Source organism: Suncus etruscus, chromosome 3, assembly GCF_024139225.1.
Source record: "Suncus etruscus isolate mSunEtr1 chromosome 3, mSunEtr1.pri.cur, whole genome shotgun sequence".
Taxonomy (NCBI): Eukaryota; Metazoa; Chordata; class Mammalia; order Eulipotyphla; family Soricidae; genus Suncus; species Suncus etruscus.
Window position 1 is genome coordinate 168,243,622 of NC_064850.1, and position 13,932 is coordinate 168,257,553.

The 13,932-nt window shown below is 38.3% G+C and overlaps 1 non-coding gene across 1 annotated transcript; it reads right to left on the reverse strand.

Moving 5' to 3' along the window:
• Positions 1-7,681: 7,681 nt before the first annotated feature.
• LOC126005690 (U6 spliceosomal RNA) lies at positions 7,682-7,788 on the reverse strand. The gene has a single exon (XR_007494730.1). It is a non-coding gene; the product is annotated as a U6 spliceosomal RNA (small nuclear RNA).
• Positions 7,789-13,932: the final 6,144 nt, after the last annotated feature.

Here is a 13,932-nt window from a genome sequence, read left to right on the forward strand (position 1 = left end):
AATATTTGCAAATCTTCGATTCACTCCTTCTTTTTTTGCTAAAGCTTTGTACCTAATTCTTTTTACAAAGTTTTATACTTACCTACCCCACAGATAAAGCATAGATCTCAAGGAGGGAAATTTGACTCCAGTATCTCCTTTCAGATGTATTCAAGCCTCTAATACATTAGGCAGTCTTCTTTGCACACATTAAAGACCCTAAAACTCATAAAACAGTTACCACAGTTGACATGGGTCCATTTGATGCATTGGTTGAAGAAGAGGCCTGTAGCATCAGTGAAGATACTTGATAATAAAACTACCTCTCCCACTATAAGAAAAATATTTTGAAAATTCACTCACTGGGACTAGGATCTTAGAAAATGATTGTCTTCTGTATTGTCCACTCTTTGAAAATATTTTTACTTTTTGTTTGTTTTTTTGGTCGCTCCTGGCAGTGCACATCGGTTACTCCTGGCTCTGTGCTCAGAAATCGCTCCTGGCAGACTCAAGGGTCCATATGGGTTGCCAGATTCAAACCACCATCTGTCCTGGATTGGCTGTATGCAAGGCATATACCCTACCACTATGCAATCTCTGGCCCTCTTTGGCAATATTTTTATTGTAACTTATATCATGAGGATTTCATTTAGTCACTATTATGAAATAAATTTTGAGCTTAGCATTTTCTAGAATTGTTCTAATATAAATTAAATATGAATATATTATTATGAAGACTTCTAAAACACTGGAAGTTGTGCAGAAAGGTATATCTGTTCAGGATTAACATGGTGAAATGACCTAAGAAATAGAAATTTCAGAACAAGTCTGGCATAGAAATGGGAACAATGTACCATTTTAGACTTTCCTACAGACAAGCTCTCCTTTATATAGTTATCCTAAAAAATAGAGCATTTTATAGACTAATAAAAATTAATATGACAATAGAGATTATGAAAATTAATAACAGAAAAGAAACAGAATCCTAAGGTAAAAATTCACCAGATTAAAACAATATTTACATATTTCAAAAGCAAATTTTCTACAATTTAAAGTATATCTGAGCATAATTATTTAACTAAAATTGAAGAGATTTTTCCAATAATTTTAACATAATATAATGTAAGAATATCAAGATTTTCTTAAAATGAGTGACTAGGGGGCCAAAGTGGTGGTGCTAGAGGTAAGGCATCTGCCTTGCAAGCATTAGTCTAGGATAGACTGCAGCTTGATATCCCTAGTGTCCCATATGATCCCACAAGCCAGGAGCGATTTCTGAGCACAGAGCCAGGATTAACCCCTAAGAGTCAATGGTGTGACCGAAAACAAACAAAATTTTTAAAAAAATGAATGACTAAAGAATAAAATGAAAAGAAAAGGGATTGATAGGTATAGTATTTAGCATGGACTTCTATTTATAATTAGTAATTAGAATATAATGAAGTTGAAAGAGCTTTTCAAAGAAAGGTTCTGAGTAAGTACCCTCTGATCATAACATTAAGATTAATTTTTGAAATTTTAATAGCTAGAGTCTCCCCTTTGACTTTCAGCTGCACTTGATATTGAAAGATCAAAGTGCACATATTGGGAAGATGGGGTTCAACAAAGAATCAAATACTTGCATTTTATAAAAGGTCATCTCAAGTAGGTATCAGTGAAATGAAAAGACAGACTAGCTGACTTCTAAATCTCATAGAATGCACAGATGTTTGAGCTAAAGATTTTCCACTCAATGTACACATTTTCTCATTTTGCTATATTTACTGGCTAAAGATTTCTCTAGAGACTTTGATCTTATGGTGAAACAATCAATTCAAAACACATAATGGTTATCAAATGTTAAGAAAGTACTTCTATTAAAGGCACTATAATTTTAGAAAATACATTCTGGAAAACAGAACCTGAAAATGTTCTGGAAAAGACATGTTTTTAAAAGGGACCAGGAAAGCCTAGGGCCTAGGGAAGGCCCAAGGTACGGGACAGCCCAGGAGCCAGGGAGAAGGCCAGGGTTTGGGGAAGCCCAGTGTCTGGGAAAAGCCTACAGCCTCAATAAAGACTATGAACCATACCTTCAGAGAAAGCAAAAGCAAAGTGGGATTTATTTCTTCAGGTCTCTGGGGTCCACTGTTTCTTGATGCAACAAGTTGACCAGTAGACCCCGAGTCTTAAAATCTCAATGCTTTTATAGTAATCCATATGATAATAAGGTTTCAAACGTCAAACATTTCATTGGTTCACATAACTCTTGTAATTAAAAAAAAATCCAGTGGTCCAGCAGAAAAAAGGCATGATTCCTTGATTATCCCATGCCCTCTCTGACACCTGTCACCTCAATCTTCATCCTGATGGAATGCAGAGATATGGGTCGGACCCTTCAGGTGGTCTCCGTGTGGGATCTGATCTGTGTGCTTTAGGTTATTGATTAAATAGTAAACACATGTAGTCAACCCTTTCAAGGACCTTCTCATTTCAGTCCCTCCCTCTTGTGACCTTCTAAGACAGGGGTCTTAAACTCAATTTACCTGGAGGCCACAGGAGGCAATGTTGGGGTGAGGCAGGGCCACATAAGATTTTTCACAAAAAAGAGTCCTTAAATGTCATTATTAACAGTTTTAATTATTTCTCCAGAACATGAATAGAACATTGAATGACGATCATGAACAGTTCTTCTGAACATGACATCTTTTGCCTATTCCTTACTGCCAGAGACTTGACAGCACTTCTTTTCACAAACCTGAGCCACATTTGGCTTTAGAGAGGAAGCAGTTGAGACCCTCAGTATGGCTTGAAGATGATTGTCAATAAGTCTAGACCTGTACTTTGACATAGTGAAGTTCAATGTGGAGAATAACTTCACACAAATATGTGCTCCCAAAAAGGCACATGATGTGCATGAACATTCGAGAAAACTCAGGGAAGCTGGGGGGCAATTCTCTCAAAAATTGCCATGCATGTCTACTTTTCCACTAAATTCCCTGAACTTGGCTTTGAGATCAGAGTTGCATTGCAGGACAATGAGCTCCATTTGAAGCACAGCAGGGGCATCTTGCACATCAAAGTAAAAGGTCCACAAAAATTTGGAAAGTGATTCTCTGCTTTTTGAAGTCTACAAATCTGTGATTAAATTCCTTCTCTAGCTTAAAGATAGCATCAACATATTTCTCACCACTGAATGGTATGCCTGCATCCACAAGTTCCTTGCATGCTGGGAAATGGCAAAGGTTTGTCTGAGAGAGCTGGGTTTTTCATAATACAAATTTTGTGGAGAATGCTCTCACGTTGTCATAGGCAGCACTGATAAGCTGCCCCAGGTCTTGTAACATCTTGTTTAGTACATTCAGCTATGTGTGATGTCAACAAGAAAAGCTAAGTTCATGAGCCATTTGTGATCACTCAACTCAGAAACAGCATTCCCATCATTCTTCTCTCAACTCAAAAAATCTTTTCAGGATATTTCCCCTGCTAGGCCAATGTACCTCGGTGAAATAGAGCACATCTCCATATTCTGACTCCATTTTCTCTAAAAAACATGGAACCTTATGTGCTTTAAGCCTCTGGATCTGATTTGGTTGATGCATTTCACAACAACAGACATCACATTGTCACATGGCAGGCTTTTACTGCAAAGGGCCTGCTGATGGATAATGCAGTGAAGAGCATTTTTTTTGAACAAGTGCCACCAGTCCATTTTTCCTCCCTGTCATCAATGGATTTATCAATTATTATTCCAACAAATATCTTCCATGGCAAATCTGCATTCTCAATGGCATCACACAGATGTCCAAATATCTCATTAGCAGTGGTCTGGCCATGCATTGAAATTATTGTGAGCAGCTCCTATGTCAATTCAAAATTGCAATCAACACCACGGACATAAATTCTGAGCTGCGCAGTGTCTGTTATATCTGTGCCCTCGGCAAGAGCAAATGAGTATGCATCTAAACATTTGGCTTTCTCACACACACAGTTGATGATAAATGTCACTTGACATGTCAGAAACGCACTCTGCCACAGTGTTGGCAGAAAGGCTGATTTTGCTAAACTGACCTTTCTTTTGTGGACAGATAATACTTGCAGCCTGTAACATGCATTTTTTTTTCTAACAAACTCTCCTTCTGTGAATGGTTTCCCTGCCTTAGCAATCATCTCACTAACCATGTAACTAGCTTTACCTGATGCAACATTCTCTTTGGTTGCTTTCTTGAAAAAATTTTGTTGCCTCATTAGACATGCTTTAAGACTGGCAACCCACTTGGCTGTCTCATTTTCTTGATATTTTGCACATTCCTCATCATGTTTAGCTGAATAATGGCATTTCAAGTTGTATTCTTTGTGCACTGCAACTTTCTCTGAGCAAATAAGACATGTGGGGATGCCCCCGTGCTCAACAAAGAAATCCTGCGTCTCTCACTTTTCCTGAAATTGTCTGTGCTTGTCATCAATCTTTCTCTTCACTGCAGGCTTTGATGAAATCATGATGAAGATATGACAAAATCTACTTCTGTAATAAACTTCTCTGCCTTCTCTCCCTTAGGCCTCCGATAATGCAAGGGACAGCGGGCAGAAGCAGTGGAAATGACGTCTGTGATAGGCACAAAGTATTCGCGATTATTGCTTACCGAATATTTGCAATAAAAAAATCTCATTAGTGGAACTCTGCTGGAACTCAGATGCCAGCACCCTATCTTCCTGTCTTCTGTGCTGTGCTGCATTTTTATCCTGATTTTATCCTGCATGTGGCTCATCTGCGGATGGCTTGTCTTTCCTGGAGCCTTCCCTGGAGGTGAGTCTACATGTCCAGAAAGGGGAAGCCGCTGAACTCTGCTGGAACTCAGATGCCAGCACCCCTATCTGCCTGTCTTCTGTGCTGTGCTGCATTTTTGGCCTGATTTCATCCTGTGTGTAGCTCATCTGCGAATGGCTTGCCTTCCCTGGAGCCTTCCCTGGAGGTGAGTTTACATGCCCAGAAAGGGAGGAGCCAGAGGAGTGCTGCCCCTCAGCTTTGCTTCGTAGCCGTGCACATCCTTTAGCCAATGAATACAACCACAACACATAGAAAAACCCACCATACAAGTGTGACAATGGGGAAACAACACAGGCCAGTGCCAGTCATATTGAATGACGATGGCAACTCTGATGACTTGAACATGACCAACCAACTAGTCAGTCTCTCAGATAAGGAGTTTAGAGTCAAAATATGGAAGATGTTCAAAGAACTCAAAGAAAGTATAGAAGAGAACACTGATATGAATCAAGAGAATGTGAAGATAGAAATCAGAAAACTCCAAACTGAAATTTCAGGTGAAATAACAGGTCTGAAAAACTCAGTAGATGAATTGAAGAAAAACATGGTTGAGCTTTCCCACGAGTTAACAGCAGCTGAGGATAGAATTAGTACACTGGAAGATGAGATGAATAACAATTCCATACAGCAGAAGAAATTGAAAAAAAAACCTTAAGGCAAATGATTAAACAATGGAAAAATTACTCAAAGAATGGGAGCAGGAACAACTTAAGAATCATTGGAGTCCCAGAGATCCAGGTAGAAAATCTCCATGAAGAAAAACTCGCATTAGTAAGAAAAAAAATCACAAAAAATTACATTAAACATTTGCATACCCCGAATGGAACTGCTCGGGGTATGCAAATGTTTAATACGATTTTTTTCTTACTAATATGATTTTTATTGTGATTATTTGGTAAGCGAATAATCGTGAATACTGTGATATTTGAAGGCTGGCACGGGCCCCAAAATGTTGTACGGAGGGCCGCAAATGGCCTGCGGTTAACGAGTTTGAGATCCCTGTTCTAAGATATCTTGTGGTGGATCAGAGCTAGGGGAGGGGACGTGAGTGCCCCTAATGTCTGGTTTGCTATACAGGCCTGGTTCTTTTTCTGTATAATTGCAGCCTGTAGAGCTTATATCAGCTAAGAATCAACTCGAAAGCCCTTAAAAGCAAGAAAAAGCAGAAGCTAATAGTACAGTTAATCCTATTTGAATCACATCTACCACCAAATAAAGTCATAAAACACTATTACTTACTAAAACTATAAAACTGCTCAAGACACTACAAAGGTACATTTCAAAATATATGTTTGGAGACATCATTCAATAAATCATTAAGAGAAAATGCAGCAATTTCTAACAGCCTCTCCCTCCCATCTCACCCGAATTTCAGCCCATTGTTCCCTCAGTTATGCTATGCTATATTTCGAGGCCTATCCAGAACAATACCTAGTTTAATAAAGGTAAGTATGACATTCTTACCTTCCTAGGTCCTGCCCGTTGCCCAGGCTTCAAGGCTTGGGGTGTCCTGGTATGTCATTTTATTGTTTCAAGCTTTTCCTAGAACAATACCTGTTAGACTTTAAGCAAAATCCATGAGCAGAAGCATGGAAGCTTGATTAATATATTTTGCCTGGGAATTTAATTCAGGGGAATTTAAGGGGACAGAAAAAAATCAAGTCTAGGCCATCTACATGTAAGTCTGAAGACACTTTTTAACAGTTTCTATTGCACTCAAATAAATTGTATTCATTTTCATTCCACTCATTTCCTTAAGCAAGTCATGTTCAATCATAGTTTGTTAAATGATATGGTGGACTCAGAGCATAGCATGTAGATAACACATACTTTTGGAAGAGGACTTAATTTAATTAGTGAGATTTATGCATAAACATACCATGTATATGTTCAGTAATAGAGAGTCAATACAATTGGCCCAGGAAGAGGTGCCTTGAGCAAAGAGGAAAATCATGGAAAGGTTCCATTTAAATGGCACTGGAGATATATTTGACTTGAACCAAAGCGAGGAGCCTTCAGGTATAAAAGATCATATTAAAAGATTCATGAATTACAAAGCAAGATACAATTAAAATGCAATGCAAATATGTTGTTAACATTAAGGAAATATGTTTACAAACCAACACCTTGGGATACAAAGATTCCATGTATTAATGAAAGCCAAATTAAACACTTTAAATAGGAAGCACGTAAAGACTATTAAAAACCTGAAAGAAAATTCATGTTAAGAATACAGTGACATGGTATGAACTTTTTCTTAGAATTGTACGAGAAAGTGTGGAGTGTGAGAGTTGGATAATTATATCTTTTCAAGTAGGGCTGATGGCATATGGAATCTTTTCAGAGGAAAGGAGTCACTGCTTGTTTTTCTACTCCATATTTCTAACAATAAACCATTGAGAATTGTGACATTTTGATTTAGATTTTCAAACACCTCAGGATTAATTTCAAAATTCCACAGTCTGTTAACAATGGATAAAAGTGGTAAGATATAGATATTAGAATAAAAATTCCTTCAGCACAACAGCTACCTGTATCAGAAGAATAATGCACTCCTCATTGTTCGGTTGTGTCTGTATTTAAGAATTGTGCAGCATTTCCCTGTGTCTGTTCTCTAAATATATATCTATGCAGGCATTCAACTGAAAAGTAGAAGCAATTGCCCAGTATTTGAGATTAAAAAAAAAGGCAAGGAAAACAAACTCAAAATAGATTTTAAGACAGCAGTTTTAGGTTAACTACAATTACCTCAAATGGCTTACATAACATTCAACTGGGCAAGTAAATTTTGTCTCTGGAAGGTTTGAAAGTTCAAAATTATTAAACAAATAAAAACAGAACTATAAAAATGAAAAAACTAAATTATAAAGAAAAATAAGTGTCTAATTCCAATTTTTTTTAAATATGGAACACTTCATGAATTTGCGTGTCATCATTGCGCAGGGGCCATGCTAATCTTCTCTGTATCATTCCAATTTTAGTATATGTGCTGCCGAAGCGAGCACCTAAGCCCAATTTTTAAAATTCTAAATGCAATTTTTTTTTGAAAACTATGGTCCTTTCTAATTCACATTTGTGCTAAGATGATTATTAGCTAGGAACACCTAAGTCCTAAATCTGAAAGCTCTACAGATCTCAAGGACACTAGGTTCTTTCTTAATTGTGTTTGCTTACTTTTGAGTTTTTGCCATAAACTGATTTCTACGAATAACATTAATAAAAATGGAATTGAACATTGTGATTATAAAAATAGTCCCCTGCTTTGATAATAAATGTGTCTGCTTCTTCTTGATACTTATTTTCACTAACCATAGGAGATTATTATCTGGTCAGATCATTCAGTTTTGTCCATATTACACAAGCTATTTTAGTCTATTTTTTTTTTTAGGATATTCTTTTTTTTTTAATGTAATTTTTATTTTGATCATAGTGGCTTACATATTGTTGACAATAATATTTTAGGTATATATTTACATAAAATCCGGGGGGATTCCCATCCCTAAATTGTCCTCCCTACACCTCCGTTTTTGTCCTACCTCCCTTTTCCTCTTCCCTCTCCCCCAGGGCGTCTAGAATATGTGGTCCCCTCTGTATCTAACCTACTACTTAGTAGTCTTGCATCAGTTTGGTCATGATGTCTCCCTGATTTCCCCCTCTAAGTGGGGGCAGGGCTAGCTAGTTCAAGTTGCGTGGTTTTGCCTGAAAAGGTGAAAATATATAAACTGGGGGTAAAAGTCTAATACCCCGAAGATGGGCAGAATCCTTCTAGAGGTTCTCATCATCGATTTGGGAAATGAGTGAGAGAAAGAATGTGAAACACTCCACCAGTACCAAAAAAAGTGTCAAATATCCAGTGAGGACTCCAGCTATATCGATAAGCACCACTAAAGACAGATAAACAAAATAAAACAAAACAAACAAAAACCAAAAACAACAAAAAACAAAAACAAACAAACAAAAAAAAAAAACACGCCGTGGTCTTGAAATAAGAAACCTGGCGTAGCCCCTCTCGAAAGAAAAGGAAGAGAGAAAAGAAGAAAAGTAAATAAATAAATAAATAAGGATATCTGGGGACAAGGATTTCAATAATCACATCCAAACAGAGAAATCGACCAAAATAGCTAGGTAAATAAAAATAATAATAACAATAATAAATGAAGGTAATATATATATATACATATACATATACATATATATAAATGTCCAAGGTTTTGTGTTTTTTTCTTTTTTTTTTTTCCCTTCTGCCCTGGCATAGTAAATATTGGGGTCATTCGAAAAGGAATTCACTTGCCCTATGCGATATGGGGTTTCTCCGTCCTTGGAGTATACTGTCATGGGATCAACTCTAGTCTTTGTTCAGGATCATTACTCTCCCGGTGGTGGGTTTTTTTATTTATTTATTTATTTTTTTTTTGGTGTGTGGAAGACTTCTGCTCTGTCCAGGGTGATGCAATCAGTGCTCTGTGTTTAGAGGTCTCAGTATCCGTACAGATCCTGAGATGGGACTTATGGTGAAGTCAGTCTTTGTGACTCTAGAGGTTCTGTTACCTCAGTGCCATTTTAATCCGTCTTCTGTGGTTGGTGATCTTAGTCTTTGCCCTGAACCTAGGATGGCATCTAGGATAGCGTCTTTCTTTGTGCTTCCAGAAGCCCCTTTCCGTTACAATTGTCTCTGTCGGACCTTTGGGACTGAGGATCATGCTTATTGTGCAGGTCTTAGTTCAAACCCTAGACTAGGGCTTTTTTATTGGTCCCAAGATGTATACAGTCTGGTCGTGGTTCTCGTATCCAGTCATCTGTAAAACACAATCTTGGCTTTTGGACCTACCAAAGGGTGCCACGTCTTCTGGTTTTGTCTTGTCGTTGGCTGGTGAGGTAGGCTAAACTGCTCTGAGGTCAAGTTGTTCACATTTTCCTCATTGTCGGGATATCGTGTTAAGGCTGGCCCTTGTTGTTGACCCTGCAGTACTAATGCTGTCCCAGATGGAGTTTGTTTCTTGCAGCTGTTGTGAAGAGCTGTGCCGTTTCTATGTCTGGGATCCAGGGTTCAAGGTTGGTTGAGTGGTGTCTAATCACCTGAGGTCTAAGTTGATTCCACATGACATATTTTCAAGGTAGGAGATAACCCTGTATTGTAAACAACTATGAGTTCCTATCTTTAGTAGATAAGCTCTCTTTTCTTTTTTTTTTATATGTAAGATTTCCCCTTTATTTAGTGTGCCTTTGCAGAGGGAAGTGGTGCTCCATTATACTGTCGGTGTATTTGGATTGGACAGAGTGGGTAACAAAAATAGGTCGCATACCCAAAAACGATTTAAAAAAAAAAAAAAAGAAATAAAAGTGTATGTGCCCACAAATATATATGTAGGGCAAACATTTAAAAAAAAAAAAAGAGAGAGAGATAAAATGAGTTAGCGAAATTTTTAAAGGACCAAAGTGGTGCAAGAGACTACTTTACATTTGGAGGAGAACATGTAAAGAGGTGGTGTATTACAGGTCTTATGCCTATGTTGAAAGTACAGTTTTTCCCGTTGTCTTTTGGATTTTTCTTGTGGTGTGTGGGTTCCCAGGCATCTTCCAATCACTCCCCCTGACCTTCTTCATATTGGTAAAAATTTGCGGCAGGGAATTCTTGGAGGAGTTCTTGCATTGGGGATACTATTGGACCTAAGTCTGGTTTCAGGAAACAGTCCACGTTAGGGGGAGATGGTAGGGAGGGCCTCGTAGCATGAGTCTTCAGGGAAGTTGGCTGTCTTTTCTTGCAGGAGATGAGGTGTGGGATTGGCTGGGTGTCCCCTCGCCTGGTTGCTGGGTACTGGTTCGTTGGGTAGGAGGTCGATCTTGATGCCTAAGAGATTAGGGACTGAGGGTGGAGAGTTTTAATATGGTGGGAGATCTGGATGGGATTGAGGGGTGATGGGATAGTTGGATTTCCGGGGGGGGGGGGGGAAGGGGAAGGTATAAGGGAGGGGTATGAAGGAAGAGAAAAGAGAAAATACCGTAGAAAGGGAGAAGAGAAAGGGGAAAAAGTAAAGAGAAGAATAGAAGAGAAAAAAAAAGAAAAAAAAGAAAAAAGTAGCGAGAAGAAAGGAGAGAGTAGCAAGGGAATGCTGGTTTGGTTGAATGTGTTCGATGACTAGAGCCTGTAGTTTAGGTCTGTACGTCGTCACACGTACTGCTTTGGTGGTCTCACTGGTCCCGTGCTTCAATTCCTAAAAGAAGGTTTAACCTAGAAATAAAGTCTATGTTAAAGAGTTTTCTCGTGGCCATCTCGTCTTGCAAACAAGGTATGGTATCTCGTGTGGTATCCCGAGTTGCCATCTTAGTTTGTCCGCCCTTTGTATCTAAGGGTGCCTGTGGACAGAAAAGCTGAGAGGTTATTTAAAATGTAGCAAGGTAAAGGAATTAAAACGTAGTGTTATGGTATATTGCCATTGCAGTCCGTGATTTCCTGTGGTGTTCTATACTTGTGTTCCTGTTTACGATCTCTAAGGGATTATTGTGAGCTTTTGTTGTGGGGGTCTGATTACGTACCTGTTCTCTCTATGTTGCTGTTTCTGTTGTTGCTGTTTTCTTTGTGGTATAATGAGCCGTCAAGAGTTTGCGTTGTTCCTTTTTCATGTATTTTGGACACTGCTCCCACGTATATGTTGACTATTACAGTGTTCAGAGTTTCTACCCTGTTAAACCCTGTTGTATGATTGTTAGGTATTAGTTGTGTGTAAAATATATGTTCTAGGTGTTTCAGAATAGTGCTACCATTCTGTGTTTTTCTTTTGTCTTCTGACTTACTTCGTTTAACATAACATGATCTAGGTCCATCCATGTTGCTGCAAAGTCTGTGATTGTATCATTTCTAACTGCCATGTAATATTCCATTGTGTATATGTACCACATCTTAATGATCCATTCATCCGTTGTTGGACATCTAGGTTGGTTCCAAGATTTGGCTATTATACTGAGTGCTGCAATAAATAGTGGGGTGCATACGTATTTTGGAATGAATGTCCTTCCATCTTGTGGATATATGCCTAGGAGAGCAATTGCTGGGTCAAATGGCAGCTCAATTCTGAGTTCTTTGAGCACTCTCCAGACTTTCCTCCATAGGTGTTGGACTAGGGGGCATTCCCACCAGCAGTGGATGAGAGTTCCTTTCATACCGCATCCCCGCCAACAAAGGTTGTTTCCATTATTTTTGATGTGAGCCATCCTCACTGGTGTAAGGTGGTATCTCATTGTTGTCTTGATTTGGATCTCCCTGATGATAAGTGAAGGTGAGCATGTTTTCATGTGTTTGTTGGCCATCCTTCTGTCTTCCTCAGAGAAGTATCTATTCATTTCATCTCCCCATTTTTTTATGGCTTTATTTGGTTTTGGGGGGCTCAGCTTTCTGAGTGCTTTGTATGTTCTAGATATCAGCCCTTTATCTGATATGTCGAGTGAAAAGATTTTTTCCCATTCTGTTAACTGTCTTCTTGCATTAAGTAGGGTTTCTTTTGCCATGCAGAAGCTTTTAAGTTTAATGTAGTCCCATTTGTTTATATTTGATGCTAATGTTCTTGCCATTGGTGCTCCATTCTCAAAGACCTTTTTGATGTATAGGTCTTCGAGTGTTCTACCTATTTTATTCTCGATAAACTTTATAGATTCAGGTCTGATTTCAAGGTCTTTGATCCATTTTGAGTTAACTTTTGTATAAGGGGTGAGGTATGGGTCAATCTTCACTTTCGTACATGTGGTTTTCCAGTTGTACCAACACCATTTGTTGAATAGACTTCCTTTGTTCCATTTCAGGTTCTTACCTCTTTTATCAAATATTAGTTGGCTGTATATCTTGGGGTTTATGTCTGGGAATTCTGTTCTGACCCACTGGTCTGAAGTCCTGTCTCTGTTCCAGTACCATGCTGTTTTGACTACTATGGCTTTATAGTATAGTTTCAAGTTAGGTAAGGAGATGCCTCCCAGCTTTTTGTTTTTCAGTATGTTTTTGGCTATCCTGGGTCTTTTGTGGTTCCAGATAAATTTTATGATTGATTGTTCTATTTCTTTAAAGAATGGTGTCTGGATTTGGATAGGGATTGCATTAAATCTATATAGTAGTTTGGGTAGGATAGTCATTTTGACTATGTTAATTCTACCTATCCATGAGCATGGGATGTTTTTCCAATTCTTTAGATCGTCTTCAATTTCTTTCTGAAGCATTTTGAAGTTTCCCTGGTATAGGTCTTTCACTTCCCTTGTAAGGTTGATTCCTAGGTACCTGATATTTTTTGATACTATTTTAAATGGTATTGTGTTTTTAATCTCTCTCTCCTCGATTTCGTTGTTTGTATATAGAAATGCTACTGTCTTTTGTGTATTGACTTTGTATCCAGCCACTTTGCTGTATTGGTTAATTGTTTCTAGGAGTTTTACTGTGGACTCTTTAGGATTTTCGATGTATATCATCATATCATCTGCAAATAGAGATAGCTTGTGTTCCTCTTTCCCAATTTGGATTCCTTTGATTCCCTTCTCTTGTCGGATTGCTATTGCTAGGACTTCTAGAGTTATATTGAATAAGAGTGGAGAGAGTGGACAGCCTTGTCTAGTTCCTGACCTTAATGGAAATGCTTCTAGTTTCTCGCCATTAAGTATAATGTTGGCTGTAGGCTTTTCATAGATAGCTGTGACTATCTTGAGGAAGGTTCCTTCTAACCCTATTTTGCTGAGTGTCGTTAACATGAAAGGGTGTTGGATCTTGTCAAATGCCTTCTCTGCATCGATTGATATGATCATGTGGTTTTTGTTTTTCTTGTTGTTGATGTGATGTATAATGTTGATTGATTTGCGTATGTTGAACCAACCTTGCATTCCTGGTATAAATCCCACTTGGTCATGATGTATGATCTTTTTGATGAAGTGCTGGATTCGGTTTGCTAATATTTTGTTGAGTATCTTTGCATCTATGTTCATTAGTGAGATTGGTCTGTAGTTTTCTTTCTTGGTGGTATCTTTGCCATCTTTGGGAATGAGTGTGATATTTGCCTCATAGAAGGAGTTAGGGAGGATTCCTGTTTTTTCTATGGCTTGGAAGAGCCTATGGAAAAGTGGTAGTAAATCTTCCCGGAATGTTTGGTAGAATTCACCTGTAAATCCATCTGGGCCTG